Source organism: Malurus melanocephalus, unplaced genomic scaffold (assembly GCF_030028575.1).
Source record: "Malurus melanocephalus ecotype Western Australia unplaced genomic scaffold, MMel_1.1 scaffold_107, whole genome shotgun sequence".
NCBI lineage: Eukaryota > Metazoa > Chordata > Aves > Passeriformes > Maluridae > Malurus > Malurus melanocephalus.
This window is the reverse complement of record NW_026623339.1, coordinates 624,391-639,552: the sequence shown is the minus strand read 5'-3', so window position 1 is coordinate 639,552 and position 15,162 is coordinate 624,391. Positions and strand designations below refer to the sequence as shown.

Sequence of the window (15,162 nt, the reverse complement as noted above, 5' to 3'; positions counted from 1 at the left end):
AATTTTTTGTTTGGACAGAAAAGGCTTTGTTTTGACATATTTATAATACAAAACAAAGCTAAAAGATTTGTAGGAACTGTCATAGCAACCTGTTTTGATTTAAACTGCCAAAATTCCGTTAGGGAAATCACTCAGGTTTTATAAAATATTTTATGTAGTTTGCATGAAGAAATCCTGAAGCAGAATGGATCCCAGTTTCCTGTCAGAGAAATTCCTGAATTAAGATAGTGGCAGCTTGTTTCCCCCACAAAGCATTAGTGCATCTCCTATGACAATTCTMATTTTGCTGTATGCCCCTTTCTGAGCAGGTTCCTCAATTTAATGAAAAACCATTTCCTGTAGTCTTTTTTTTTTTTTTTTAAGGGACAGTTCATTCAGCTGTTTTTGAAATACTAAGAATGATTTGAAAATTCCAATATTCCCAATGCCTTTCCCATTCAAGGTGTGCTTTCTGTAAGGCATGGAAGCCCTTAGGTAACACTTGACCTGACTGACCAAGAGGTGCAATCATTTTCAGAATAAAGCTGCATAATTCAGTTGAAATTGATGCCTAAAATCAGGCTACATAAAACAGGCTGGACAAAATTCAGAGAATAAAAAGCACTTCTATTCATTGAGGGTGCCTTCAGGTGCATTCAGGGCAGTCCCACACCCACAGTGGACAATGGCTCACGGGTTTTTCACCCTTTCTCACTTTTGTCCATTTGCACATCGGGGCTGAATCCTCCAATTGCAGCTCAGCCAATGCAGTCAGTCACTCCAAGTTGGCTCCCCCAATTCTCTGTTGTTTCCATCTCTTGGGGTCTGGCAAAGGGAGGTGTCCTTGAGTTGGGACTGGACAGGAATTATTTTGTCTGAAAATGGAAGAACRGGAGCTCAGCACTGTCTGTGGAGTCTGGAGTTAAACACTGAAGAATTACAGRGTTACAGATACATGAAAATATAGAAGCTGAAATCCTAAGRTATCCAAATATCCACAGCATTTCTGATACTGAAATCGGGGGTTTTATTTAAATGTGGCACCCTTGTTTTACATGGAGCATTCTCTTCACACTTCTTCCATAATTAACAGGTCCATGTGGGTTTTTGGATTGTCATTTTCTGTCTGTGGAGTTACATCCATGAACTGGAAAACTGCATAACCCTTGGATCATTCACTCTGCTCAGGAGCAACAGCAAACACAAAAAGGGATTCTTTAATGAGAACAGGGCAAAAGGGTGTGAAGTACTTCAGGCTTACTGCTCATGATTCATTAACACCTTCAGAATAAAAAAAAAACACCTGAATTTTATGTTGCTATATTGTTCTGCAGAGGAGAACAGATTTCTTAGTGGGAGCACATGACCTTTAGCAGGAAAAAAGGTCTGACCTTTCTAAAAAAGTTAATTAACAAGACAGACTCCGTAAATTAGGTCAAAAGGTCCATTAAGATTCAAGGAAATTTCAGCTTACAACATACTGGTCACCACCAATAGTAGCTGTTGTCATCAGATGTCCATAATTTAGCTTTTTCTTGGTTTTTTCCTCTTTTTTTTTTTTAAGTTACAGAAGCTGCTCCTTTAGAAAAATGAGCTTTCTCTGGTTTTCATGACTCATCAAGGCCTGAAGGAAAAGACCAGAATCATCCACAGCCTTTTCATTTGTGACGCAGACTATTAACAACTTCATTAACTTTCTTCAGGCCATGTTTCAGTTCCAAGTCTCTTGTGCATTTTTACAGGAGTTACTGGAAAGGTGCATCGTCTTGGGCTTCTGTCAAGAGAAAAAAAAAAAAAAGAATTAGAAAGTTTACATTCTTCAAGAMGTGGGAAATAATTCCTGTAAACAATACTGTAAGCCAAACAAATCTTGATCACTGCTTTGTGCTCACAAGATAGAAAACACATTTGATTGCATTTCTTCTCACTAAAAAGTGTTTAGCAAGCAATAGATCAYGACCATCTGCTTTAACCCTTAATTAAGCACAGAGAATAATTAATGTAGTGTGAACCAGAAATTAGAAACAAAAAGAAAAATTTACAAAACCAAATTTCTAAMCCCAAGTTTCTTGTTCTGCACCTAGTTACCTCTAGACTCCCAAGATGAGATATATTTTTCAGATATAAATAATCCCTGTCATGTTCTGTCCACCAGAAGCCTCAGAAAGGCAATAGGACTTTGTACAATAAGGCCTGAGAAAGGATCAAAATTCAGATGAAATTTCAATGATATTGAAGAAAAGTACTGGGATTCAGGAGGAATCCAGCAATTTTCAGGTGGATGAGCAGGCACTGGAGAGCTTTCCATCCCACCTCAGTTGYAGAAAGCACAACAGCATGTAATAATAGAAAAAGGAGAAGGTTTGAGGGCAGTAATTTCCCTGAAGTGAAGCAAATCCATTGGCTGTTTTCTTCAAGAGCAGAATATTTCCTGAACTGAATATGCAGCCATGGCAGCACAGAAACCCTTCTGCTCCTCACAGACTGTTCTGAAGTCAGTCTTACTTTGTGACAGTTATTAAGAACTGGATATTAATCCTTCTCCCTATGCTGTGCTTTGGCTGGGAAAAGAAAGGGATTCTAGGGACAGAGAAGTTCCAGGAGACGACTTTAACTAGTTCTGCAAAGGCATGAGCCAAAAATACATCCTGCAGTTCTTAATCCGTGCACCTTCTGCCTCGCTCCTCTGCCACCTCCTGTCCCTTCTCACACACTCAGCCCTGCTCCCTCCTCCTCTGGTGCCTCTCTGTCCTTCCTCTCCCTCCCTGAACACAAATTCCATSCACACATGAACCACACTGAGTTACAGCTTGCATCATCATTGTTTACCCCTGACAAGTTTCCTTAATTGAGATCCCCAGCAAGAAAAAAAAAAAAAAAACTATTTTGGCATTGCGTGGGCTTCCCAGCCATGGGCAGATTTCCTGTTGTTTTGATGCAGTGTGCAAACATAAGAAAATAGAAGTTGTTTCCCAAGGAGCTAAAAACATCAGCAGCACAAGATACCAAGTGTTTACAAACAACAGATGGGAGACAAACAGCTCCAAGGTGGCGGTCAACATGGAAAGCAGAACTCCCTGCCTCAGAGCTTGTCTCAACAAGGRTTTGTAGGAAAGAGGAGCTTTAGGGAGAGATAGAAAAGGATTTTTTTTTCTGATATATGTACAGTTAAGAAAGCTTTGAGKTAAAGAAACTGAGGCAGCTTTAAAGAAGTCAAGTTGGTGATTGAACGAWGGAAGTGCTGAGAAGATAAATTTTCCTGAGTCTCAATCTTGGAGACAGAACACATTCATTTTATAAATGGGAGAAAGAGAATTTATGGCATTTGAATGGAATATTCCATTCAAAGYTGATTCATGACTCTCTGAATATATGCAAAACTTCTAAACCCTTCATTCCCTACCTCCCCTTCAAAATAGAGACCCAATGAATTTACTCCACAGTGCCCTTCTTGCAATTAAAGGAACTTCACTAACAATCCCCGTCCTGCTAATCTGTGCCACCAACTGAAGTTCAAAGGAAAATAGTAATAAAATCTAAAGCCTGATCCTATGGTTTTGAAAAGGAACCACTTAAGGGAAAGACCTTACAACAGCCTACCATGGTGGGCATGCTAGTCAAACACCAGCAAGGAGCAGGTGTATTTTTGGTGTTTCTTTTGAATTTTTCGAGTCAGCTTTCTGCAAGCAGCAAAGGTATCTGCSCCATCCTCTCTGGCATGAAAAGGAGGACAGACAGACCCACTTTGTTTTGTTTTGTTTTGTTTTTTTTTTTTAACAAACTGCATCTGCTACTTGCCTGCAAGTCTCTTAGGGCCCTGAGGCAGGGTAAGCCCTGGCTGTTCTGACTGGAARGTTCCTTGGAGCCAGAAATGGGGTGGCAGAGGGCATGGCAGGCATTCTGTGTCCCAACCCACCTCCAAGTGACTCTTCATACARAATTCAATTTAAATGACCTGCAGGCTGTGAAGGATGCTCTGTGAAGGCTGTTCCTGCTGATACCCAGCACAGAAGGGTCTCACTGTGAAAAAGGAAATACAGCAAACCCAGTATTCAAGTAAATGTGTGAAAAATGTCACACCCAAACCCAAATACAGATACCCAAATGTACTCAGGGACAGGGAGTGATTTTTGTCAGTCCCTGATTTTTATGTGCACTCAATCAGGTCCAAAAGGTAATGTCTCACTCTACTGAAAGACCTTTTGAGAGCTGCTGACAACCACCCTTCAGCACAGGGAGACAAACTATCTATTACTTCTTCTATTCTACAACTATTCTACAACTATTCTACTTACTTCTTCTACCTGCCCTAGACTAAGGCAACAACCTTAGTTGGTTTGTCTTTAAAGAGCACTGAGCCTAAAAGAAGCTTAAAGTATTCCAAATTCCACCTGCAGCCTTCAAAGTCTGTTTGAATTGCCTAAGAGATAGATCCCCCTCAATTTCTCTCTCTCAGATATTAGTGAACTGATTCTTTTCACTGAAAACCCCACTAGTCTTAGTTTTCCTGTCCTCCAAAATTCTCTTTTTCAATAAAGCACGAATGTTGTACAAATAGTAACAGGCGTGCAGGATTAGGTGGTGAAGGAAGTCCACTCAGACACAGAGCTATTGAGATAATAACAGAAGATGTAAGAACTCAAAAAAGTTCATGTTCTTGAAGCAAACAATCAAAACGRTTTTCAGCAATAATCTCTCTCTGCGTAGAAGAAAGTTCTACAATAGAAAAGATGAGGATAAAGTGTGGAGTGTTTTTTTTTGTGTGTGTACACAGACACAAAGCTGAGACTCTCTGCTGGGAAAAGGGGGGTAATTCCTGCTGTGGTATTCTCACAGGAGCCAGATGTAGGGATAAAAACACAGTTTGTAATACTTCAAGAAGCAGACTAAGCCATTGTAAGACTGAAAACATGTCAAATATCAAGTCTAACTGAAGAAGTTGGTATTGTACTGTACTTAGATGCAAGGAAAACACAAGCAAACAGAGGAAAAAAGGAGAGAAATTATGTGACAGATATTATAGCAAAAGCTAAACGTCCAGTTAGGCCAAATGTGAAAAAAAAAGGAGATAAACTGATTGCTACATTAAAAAGAAAAAAGACAAAAAGCTAGAATTAGCATTGAGAAATGGTATTGTGATTATAATTATAAATATGCTCAGTTTAATTTTTGATCTATCCTCAATGTAAATTCTTTTGGTATGATGGAAAAGATAAAAATTTTATCTTGTTATCCCCATTGTCATATAACTTTGTCAGAGAACACATGWAATGTGATTTTATGGAGAAAACCTGAATTTGCTGGATTTTAGTAATACACAGAATAAAATGATTTTCAGTATATTATATCATGCCAAGGTACCTGCTATCTAATGTTGTCATTAAAAAAAGATAGAAAAATATTCAATTGGTGATTTAGAAAGTCAAGTTCAGATCCGTCTGGGCATCTAATGTTTGAAAAGCAGGACTGCTGTGGGCTGAAATTTGAAAAAAACAATCTCCCTATAAAGTTACAACTCCCAATGTGGAGTTCCTTGAGCAGAGAAACTTAAACCACATTGATTTCTTTCCCTTGTCATCCCAGGGACCACACAGCTTTGGGTTCTTCCAAGAGGAACGCACTTGGAGAACTTCAGTGTTCACCCTGCCATAGAAATCCTGGAAACCTTTGTGAAATCCTGGAAATTCCTACACCTTTGTGAAGTGACTGGCACAGTCAGAGGGTTCCTCTTGCCCTTAATTGCATTCTATATCATGACAGACAGCTCCACAGTTGACACAGAACTAAAAAAATCCCACAAAAAGCATCCATGCATGTTTCCCTTAAGCAGAACAGTTTTTTTGTCTGTCTTGCTAATCCAAGTGCCCAATATTTCCAATGGTTTGATGATATTTCTTCTCTCCACATAGCTGGATGTCAGCAGTGGGGATCTCATGGAGTCAGAAACATTTGTCTGGAGCTGTCAGTTGGCCTCCCTTGGCTGGTATGAGCTACATKCACTCACTGAGCAGCTTAGCAGCTTATCTCAGTTTTTAGTAAACAGTGGTAACAAATTCAGTTTTCTTCCTTTTCTTTGAGACAGTGATAAAAATAAAGATGATTTCAAAAATCAGTTAATAGCCTAAAGGAAAGAAATAAATGTCTTAACTGTGGACAGAGYCTCTTGCAGGACCATGAAAAAATAAGTTTATAGAGCTCTTCCAGATTTTCTGATTTCTTTATGGCATTCTGGGAGATCTCTTAGCAACARTCCAGCAATCCATGTCTTCTGTCTCAGATAAAAGTAATCTGGACTAGGTAAGTAATCTCATTTATTCCTTAAATTGACAGRCTTTAAACAAAAACATACAAAGACAGCTGAATGAGCCCTTAGGTTCAAATTTACCAGAGATGTATGTGAAGCTTTGCCACTGGTGAAGGGCAGAAACCCCATTTTTCATAATCCTGCTTATTTACTATTTGTGGTCTTACACATACACTATAGCTCATGCTCATTTCAGTCAGATGTCTGGAGGAACATTTAGCTGACATTCAATTAGCAAAGTAATGCATGGTGATAAAGCAGTAGGTAATTTACCATGTTCTATTTGGGAACATTCCTTGTTGCCATTAATATTCACAACACACCAGCCAGTTCCAAAGGAARGCACTGCCCCTACGTAGATCAGCAATCCAAAACATTTGATTATAAAAATGTAGGCCASAAACAGAAGGTCTGTAGGTAACAGATTCCTAACATCACATGGCTCCATTTAACAGGGTGGGAAAGATACCTAAAAAAGGAATTTGGTGCCACCTGGAAGCCTGTTAAAGACACAAACTAAAAGCCCACTTTGCACCAAAAATTTACATCTCATCATAAAGTGTTTACACTTGATACTGTGAAGTTAAAATAATTCAAACTACTACAAAAATAATTCAAACTATTTCTGCACTCAACTGACTGGGACTACTTCCAGCTCCATGGCTGCACCAAATGTGTGCCATGAAGCATCTGGTCACATTTAAATCCATATTTAAATGAGTTCTTGCCTAAAAAATTTTTTTTCCCCACTTCAATCCCTGAGAGAAGGTTCCTGTGCAGCTCTGCTCCTCACTTATTCACTGTAACCATGAATATAGGTCCAGGATATCATTTTATATAGGAAGAGAGAAGAAAAAGACTGGAAACTGCTGCCTCTAGTTGAGGCCTAACAGGCACCTGTACCATTAACTTCATTCCCAAATAGGCTGAGGTCAGGGAAATTATTTTGGCAAGATCTCTTTAAGCCTAAAACCATCAAGAAAAGGTAAAAGTGTGGGAGGACTCCACCCCCTGCCCTCCTTGTTGCTTGTGATTTTTCATAGAAGCCAGGGGAGCAGATGGATGCCACAAAAGGTGCAAAGGACGCCTGGAACAACAGCAYGTCAGCGGGATTCGCACTGCTGGGAACAGCAAAATCCCTTCACAACACCTACAGGGATCCTCCACCACTGGGGTTTACGGGATTTGGGGCTCAGAGGTTTTGGAGMAGGATGGTGGCAGCGTGTTCCATCCAAAAGAGAAGCAGAAGGTGCTGCCAGTGTAGCAAAAAAATAAGATTGTTAGGATGAGCAGTACAGTTGAAATGAGGGGAAAATAAAAGTGCAAGGCTTTGCCGAGAGGACCAACCCCAGGTGAAACAGCAAATCACAGAATCAATGAGGTTAGAAAAGACCTCTGAGATTACCGAGACTAACCCATGAGCCAGCACCACCATGGATGGCACTGAGTGCCACATCCAGTCAATCCTCAAACACCTCCAGGGACAGTGACCCCACCATCTCCCTGGGCAGCCCATCCCAATGTTTAATCACCATTCCTGGGAAGAAATCCCTCCTAATGTCCAATCCGAACCTCCCCTGGTGCAGTTTAAGGCTGTCATCCTGTCGCTGTTTCCCTGGGAGGAGGCTGCACGCTCCTGCCAGGTGGGGCTGCCGAACAYCCAAGCAAGAAAGACACAAAGTTTTCATAGTTCAACAGAAGAACCGAAGCTCCTGGAACCGCTCCTGACAGCTCATCCTTAACACACAGATTTTCCCCRTGCAAAGCACCTGAAGCAGCGCCGGGACCATGGCAGGAACACACCCAGAGCCTCCCCAGCTCTGTCCCAGCCCTGCGGCCGCAGCTSCCAGCGCTGGYCCTGGGCCACCCGGCWGAGCCACGGAGTGCTTTGGGATGGAAAAGGACCTTAAAAACCATCCAGTCCCACCCCCTGCCATGGGCAGGGACCWTCCTCTATCCCAGYTTGCTCCAASCCSCATYCAACCYGSCCTTGGACATTTCCAGGGATGCGGCAGCCGCAATCCGTGCCAGGGCCTCCCCACCCTGGCAAGGAAGAATTTCTTCCTATTATCTAACCCAAACCCGCTCTCTTTTCATCGTGAGCCCATTCGCCCTTGCGCTGTCACAACACTCTCTCGTAAACAGCGTCTCTCCATCGCTGCCGTCCCCGCCGCCCCTCCGCCTCCCGAGCCGCGCCCCGCGCACCGCCCGTGCCGGGCCCGCTCTCAGCCCCGCGCCTGCCGCAGCCGAGCCCGCTCCATACTCACGGCGGGCCCCGGAGCCCGGAGCGGCGGTGGCGGTGGATCCATCCATCCATCCCTCCCTCCCTCAGCGGCAGCGCCCGGCGGCGCAGGCGCGCTGCCGCCTCCTCCCCCCGTGGCTGTGGCGGGGCGGCCGCGGCGGCAGCGCCCGGCTCCGCTCAGAGCAGAGCAGAGCCGAGCGAGCGCGGCTCGGGCCGGCGGCGGGAGGAGGGAGCGAGGAGAGCGGGGAGGCGGGGACCGGGCGAGGGAGCCGCGCCGCACACCCGGCCCGTCAGTGACCGGCGCTGCTGGGGAGGAGCAGGAGGTGGCGGAGGAGGAGGCGGCGGCGGCGGCGGCGAGAGATTCTCCCACCCCCACCCACCGAGCTGAGGTGAGGCCAGGGCAAAGCATCCTCCTTTCTTCCCCTCATCCCTTCCTCCCTTTCATCCTTCCTCCCGACCTCCTTCCTTTCATCCTTCTTTCCTTATCCTCCTTCCCCCTTATCTCGCCTTCCCCTCATCCTTCCCTGCGCTTCCTGGTCCTCCTTTCCTTTCTTCTCTCCTTAGCCACCTTTCTCCACTCCTCCCCATCCCCCAGGCTCCCTCTCCCCGTGCCCACATTTCGCACCCTCCAGATATAATAATCTTGCCTTTTTTYCCCCCTCCCCTTTTCCTTTTTTTTTCTTTAAAAAAAAAAAATGCAATTTCAATTCTCGCGCAGTGAAAGACCGGGAGAGGGGAAGAGGCAGAGTCGGTCACAGAGATAATCCCCCCTCCTGTAAAGAATGGATTTGAATTAATGGTCATTTTGTGGTGTGTGTATTATGGGAAGAGGGGGATTATATTTAGGGAAGAAAAGAGAGGGTCAAAGGTGTGTTGTTTCACTTATTCATCTATTTACCCACCATCACTTCGAGGTGAAACCTGGCTCCCTATTATCTTAAGTCCTTTTATTTTTTTTTTTTTTTTTTTTTGGGTTTTTTTTTGAAATTTTTTTCTTTTTTTTAGGCGTCAGAGGTTCCTTCCTCCCTTTTATCCCATCCCCTGTGCGTCCCTGTGGTTCGCAGTGGCTGCTGCTCCGATTGTGCGAGCCGGGGAAGGGTCGCAGGGCTGGGCATGGGGAGGGGGCTGCGGGCACCTCCTCCATCCCTTCCCTCCAGGCCTCTCCCGGGGTCTGAAACCTTCCCAACCATCGCCTTTTTTCCCATCCCATCCCATCCCATCCCATCCCATCCCATCCCATCCCATCCCATCCCATCAGCGCCCAGCCCGAGGGGTGCCAGCTCCCAGCACAGCATCTGCTCCGCTGGCGAGGAGCGAAAGTTTAAAGCGTGGCTTTGTCTTTTTTGCGTGGAGCGCCGGGGATGGCGAGCAGCCGGCTGGATTGTTGGCTGCGACRAGGCGACAAGGCAGCCCAAAGTGTCTCGTTGTGTGGCTTCTTGGAGTGGAAGAAGTTTTGCTCAGCCGTGGTGGTGGTGGTGGGCAGCTGCCAGACTTGCCTGGCTGCCGTGCCCAGCTGGGAGTTGGCGCTGGGGATGCTTTTAGGGGAGCATCCGTGAGCCAGGGGTTGGGAAAAGAAACTTTTATACATATTTACAGCGGGGTGTAGGGTGAGGTGGCAGKCGCTTCCTTCTCTGGGGGTTTGGATGGGTGAATGCCCTCCTCGCGTCTCACCAGGGTCTGAGTTCTCTTTAAGATGCTCTGTCACTTGCTGGTTGTGTTTCTCTCCTGTGCAGTGGCAGAGTGTTTATTTGATTGCGAGCGTGCTTCGGACAATTCCAGCCTTTTCAAGCTTCTGTTTGCTGAATTGGAAGTTAGTTCATACTTCAYCAGAGTAGATCCGTTTCAACCCCTCTGTTATTTTAGAAATCCACAGACAGCACAGCAACTGACACTACGGCACAACTCCATCAGCCTGGATATTTAACGTGCAGTGCATCTTATACATTAGCTTGGCATGTATTCCTGAAAAACACTGGACTTGTCAAGATTGCAGTGAGTGCTGTGTGCTTGGGAGTACCAGGTAGATGAGGAGCATAAACAGGGGCAGGCTCAAGCCATGCAAACATCAGATTTTTCCTGGCTTTGTGGCTGTTACAATTCTGCTGGTTTTCCTTTTAACCTGGAGTGCCTGTGATTGATATAATTCACTGATATTAAACATCACGCTTTTTGTACTCTGAGTCAAACGGGATTCTTTCTGGAGGAGGGAAAGTACTGACGTGAAGGGTGAAGTTCTGCACTCAATTGTGTAAATGCTTGTTTACAGGAATACCACCTCAGCTGGGTACCAGATAGCTGTAATTCCATTAACGGGCTCTGCTGGTGRCAGAAGCCTCCACAGGAAAGCTCCAGTGTCACTCGAGCCCTTGCATGGAAATACAACTGTAATTCATGCAGATTTTCTGAAARCTCTTTTAATATTAATGTTGAGCATGCATGGTACTACTGAGATGCTTTTGAAGCCCTGAAAACCAAGAGTATTTGTAGACTGAGGCTTTAAAGCCAAAGGAAGCAATTAGATCTTCTGCTCTGACCCCTTGACTGTTGTAGTCAGTTGGATTTTATCCAGTTGCTCTTAAATGCATTTACTTGCATTTGGCTGAAACATGTTTTCCAGAAAAATTGGAATTTTGATCGGAAGACAATAAGAGGTGGAGAATCTGCTGTTTATTAAGTTATTTGGCTTCAGCTTCCAGTCACTGGTTAGTGATGTGCCTCTCTCCACTATGCTAAAGAACTCCAAGTATTTTCTTACCATGGAAGTATTCATCTGCTGTAACCCAGTATTCCTTCTCTTTTCTACTTGAAAAACCAAGTGAACTAAAATTCTTTTAAATTTTACACTGCGTGCATTTTGCTCACAACTCAGTTTCTGGGGATTTTTTTTTCTCCAAATCCACTTTTTCAGCATTTTTATGAAAACGTGAGCTGGATACAACACACYGGAGCCTTGTCTCAGGAGTGTTTGGTGTGTTTAAATATTACCTCTCTGTTGTTACTCTCCTGCTTCTGCATCACATTTGCATATTAAACCTTCATTTGCAGCCCTGCATTTTGATCTCCTTTTCTCTGGGTACTCTCACTGTGGCAAACCATTTTCAGGGCTGCTCCTCTCCACAAGAGTTCATCATTCCATGGACCAACATGTGTTTTCCTGATTGCAGCTTTATAACTTTGTRCGTAGCTTTTTTTAAATAACAGTTCATTTCTAGCATTGATTGATTATACCCAACACTCCTGATGGCTTTTTGGAACTGATTTATCTCAGTTATGTAGCACTCTATCAATTTATACTTGTGCAAATTATGTCGTGATTTATGGRGTAGAACTTACAAATAATTGAAAAGGTGTTTCGTGGCAGTGGCTCCGCCTTTGGGGAGCTCCATGTTAATCTGAATTATGTTGTGATGTGTTCTTCTTAAAAGCTGTCTTTTTTTTTCTTTTTGAGATGTCACTTAACCAGTTCTTCACCAGATTAATTGGTTCTGTTTTGTTGTCAGGCTCTCACAGAACAGTGCACCAAGTACCAGAGAAGTTTATAAGTGCAGACAGATATTTCTGCCAATTGGAAGTTTCAGCTGTATCCAAGAAWTAAACCACRTTGYAGAAAGTCAGCTTTCATTATTTTASTTCCTATTATTYGTTACAGAGCTCTGGTGTATMAGGATCCCATATAATTTTTTAAAAATKATTGTTTTGCTTAGGAYAGCCRTTGTTCCAACTTTCCTATGGTTACAACCACTGTCTCATTGGGTCTTTTGGAGCATGGTTGTAAGATAAGTGTTCATTCAGACTTCTGGAATTTCCCCAGGATTTTCAGAATCCCTAAGAATCCCTGTTGGTGGGATACAAAACTCCTTGGACACTTCTGAGAATGCTATTCCATGGTGACCTTTGGTCCTGCTGACYCAAAATATTTATTGCAAAGTAATACTGTTCTAACACACTACTTGCAGTAGGATGAAAAAGTAATTGTTCTTTGAAAATATACCTATTCTCATGGGGTACCAACAAATCATCATCTTTGCACATGCAGAATTACATTTTGAATGCATCTGCCCTTTTGCCCTATTGGTGTAGCTCAGAGTCCGTTTAGCACCACACCTGTGTGAMGGCTGAGATTTCTTTTGTTCCTACAGTTCCTCCCCCCTGCTTTTTTCCCCGTTGCCAAGAAATGTCTTCATCCTCACCTATTAGATTTTTACACCTACTGTTTCAAAAAGTATGAATTTTTTTCCCTTAACACTTTTCTTCTTGTTACATATGAATTATAACCACAGTATTTATTGAAATCTGTTTTGTGGCCAAATTGTAGTAGTTATGACAATGCCTTCCAGGTATTATGTGCTGTCTGAACACACCAGCATGAGATTTTTTTTTTTCCTTTTCTGTCTACAGTGACAAAACCACGTTTTGTTACATTTTAGGTGAATAGGCTTTGCTTTTCATACAGCATGAAGGTTTCAAGGCTTGGCCAAAGAAACCTAACTCTTTATTTACTTGCTCTGTAGTTTGTAGGTGTAAAAATCCTGGGAATACTTTGAGATTAGATAACATATGAAATGGTCATGGAAATATGAAGGGCAGCTGTACAGAAATAATCACAAAATTGTTTGGGTGGGAAGGGATCTTAAAGATCTAAAAGTTCTACCCCCTGCCATGGRCAGGGACACCTTCCACTGTCCCAGGGTGCTCCAAGTCCTGTCCARCCTGGCATTAAACACTTCCAGGGATCCAGGGGCAGCCACAGCTTCTCTGGGTATCCTGGGAGAAGGGCCAGGGCCTCACCCCCTCACMAGGAAGAATAAGTAAATAAATAATACAATATGCAATTGGAAATAAGAAGGGCAACATACAGAAATAATGAGTAGCAGCACTAACCTGTTAGTAATTAGACTTACATGCTTAGTTATGCTCTCATCCCATAACCTGATGGGAGTTTTTGTGGCTCAGATCTGTAAGAATTGTTCCCCTAGAGCTGATTGGAGGTGAGATTCAAGAAGGGGATGTTAAAAAGACCAGCGTGGGAAGGGAAGGTGAAGGTGACGAAAAACAAGTTGAATTTCACAGGCTGGGTGAGAACAACTTCCTAAGCAAGACAAACTTGTTGATTTTATRTAAACACCACATTTGTTACATTTAGTAGGATAAAGTGCTGCAGTTGACCAGTGAGATCCTTCCCCAGGCACAGCTTTCCAAGGCTGTAGGGAGCCGGAGCAGCTGAGGCTCTTTTTCCTCTGGTGGAGCTCTGGTACTGATGGGTGAGATTCTCCCCCTGGATCAAAACCACCTGAACTTGGCTGGGAGCAAACAGCTGCTGAGCCCAGCATAGAAAATAAAAAGACAGGATTTTTTAAGACTGCTGTAACAAAAAAAAAGTTGAAGAAGTGACAACAAAGAGCAGAAACCAGGTTTTGTCCTGGATAAAAAAGTGGTTGATAACTAAGGTAATGTGAGAAGGTCGTGGAATGTTTGGAGGAAACTCCCAGGAGGGCTGAGATGTTGATCAGGGACCAGAGCATCTTTCCCATGGAAATAGGTTGAGAAGAGTGGGGCTGTTCAGCCTGGAGAGGAGAAGGTTGTGTGTGTGGAGACCTCACAGCACCCTCCAGGGTCTGAGTGGGCTGCAGAAGATCCAGAATGGGATTCTTCATCGGGAACTGGAGGGACAGCACAAGGAGTGATGGGTTAAAAGTGAAAATGGGGAATTTAGGTTAGAAATACAGAAGAAATTCTATATTTTGAGGGTGGTGAGGCCCTGGCATAGGGTGCCCAGAGAAGCTGTGGCTGCCCCTGGATCCCTGGAAGTGTCCAAGGCCAGGTTGGAAGGGGCTTGGAGCAACTTTAGACAGTGGAAGGTGTCCCTGCCCATGGCAGGGGGTGGAACCAGATGRTCTTTAAGGTCCTTTTCAGCYCAGTCCATGATTTTGTTCTATGATTTTAAATGTCTGTATTCCAGCTTCYTACTGTCTTCAAGGGATTCATCATAAATCTAAAATATCTCCGAGTGATAACACTGTTGTATCCAGTCTTGGGTTGGGAAGGCTCAGCGCTCTGCAGCTGTAAATTAATTTTGTCTCAGGTTTCTGCATAAGAGCTCTACATCTCAGTTTCCCCATGCTTTCCTCAGTATCACACACAGCCACTGAGAGAGCTGYCATATCTGGTTCCAAGCAGTGGTTGGACACAAAAAGGTTTTTGTGAATGTTTCCAAACATTCACAAAACATCCTACCCAAACATAGGGTAGGTTAAAGTCATATTTATACAACAAAAGATCAGCTGCTCTCAGAAAATAAATGGTTGTGACCATCACTCACCAGTAAAGGTGGTTGAAAGGCAGGGATTCACGTTCCTTGTGGTTTGAAGAATTTTCTGTTTTGGCATGGAACAAGCAGGTGAATTGTAAAATTGCCAGCMAAATGAAAACTCTTCCCCCTGGTAGCATTATCCCTACTTCCCAGCCCCCCATACACATCTTTTTGTTTCAGAGGTCTTGTGCTGTCATCAGACAAAACATTTTGACTTTGTAGGGGTAGGAGGAAAGCTTTTCCATAGTTTTCCATTGGTTGTGTGGAGAAAGCTCAACCTTTCCCTGAAGTACTTCAGCTCTGCTGAATCAGCATTTTCTGATAGCA

At 43.6% G+C, this 15,162-nt stretch overlaps 1 protein-coding gene across 2 annotated transcripts in view; it reads left to right on the top strand.

Moving 5' to 3' along the window:
- The first annotated feature begins 8,771 nt into the window (after positions 1–8,771).
- CTNNA2 (catenin alpha 2) overlaps positions 8,772–15,162 on the top strand; it is a 447,877-nt gene continuing 441,486 nt past the window's right edge. Inside the window, exon 1 of one of the 2 annotated variants that reach the window (XM_057369301.1) lies at positions 8,772–8,914. The gene's annotated coding sequence lies outside the window, so the exon portion shown is untranslated. The remainder of the gene's footprint in view (positions 8,915–15,162) is intronic. The other variant, XM_057369302.1, reaches the window with a different exon arrangement.